At 47.9% G+C, this 960-nt stretch overlaps 1 pseudogene; it reads left to right on the plus strand.

Moving 5' to 3' along the window:
• Positions 1 to 960, plus strand: part of LOC109393099 (elongation factor 1-alpha 1 pseudogene) — a 14,704-nt pseudogene that overhangs the window by 5,287 nt on the left and 8,457 nt on the right.

Raw genomic sequence — 960 nt, forward strand, 5'->3', positions numbered from 1 at the left:
CGCCCCAGGACACAGAGACTTTATCAAAAACATGATTACAGGCACATTTCAGGCCGATTGTGCTGTCCTGATTGTTGCTGCTGGTGTTGGTGAATTTGAAGCAGGTATCTCCAAGAACGGGCCGACACATGAGCATGCCCTTCTGACTTACGCATTGGGTGTGAAACAACTAATTGTTGGCATCAACAAAATGGATTCCACTGAGCCACCTTACAGCCAGAAGAGATACGAGGAAATTGTTAAGGAAGTCAGCACCTACATTAAGAAAACTGGCTACAACCCTGACACAGTAGCATTTGTGCCAGTTTCTGGTTGGAATGGTGACAACATGCTGGAGCTAATTGCTAACATGCCTTGGTTCAAGGGATGGAAAGTCACCCGTAAAGATGGCAGTGCCAGTGGACCACACTGCTTGAAGCTCTGGATTGCATCCTGCCACCAACTTGTCCAACTGACAAACCTTTGCGCCTGCCCCTCCAGGATGTCTACAAAATTAGTGGTATTGGTACTGTCCCTGTGGGCCGTGTGGAGACTGGTGTTCTCAAACCTGGCATGGTGGTCACCTTTGCTCCAGTCAATGTTACAACTGAAGTCAAGTCTGTTGAAACGCACCACGAAGCTTTGAGTGAAGCTCTTCCTGGGGACAACGTGGGCTTCGATGTTAAGAATGTGTCTGTCAAAGATGTTCGTCGTGGCAATGTAGCTGGTGACAGCAAAAATGACCCACCAATGGAGAAAGCTGGCTTCACTGCTCAGGTGATTATCCTGAACCATCCAGGCCAAATCAGTGCCGGATATGCACCTGTGCTTGATTGTCACACAGCTCACATTGTTTGCAAATTTGCAGAGCTCAAGAAGATTGATCGTTGTTCAGGGAAAAAGCTGGAAGATGGCCCCAAGTTTTTGAAATCTGGTGATGCTGCCATCGTTGACATGGTTCCTGGCAAGCCCATGTGTGTT

Source organism: Hipposideros armiger, unplaced genomic scaffold (assembly GCF_001890085.2).
Source record: "Hipposideros armiger isolate ML-2016 unplaced genomic scaffold, ASM189008v1 scaffold_364, whole genome shotgun sequence".
Lineage (NCBI taxonomy): Eukaryota > Metazoa > Chordata > Mammalia > Chiroptera > Hipposideridae > Hipposideros > Hipposideros armiger.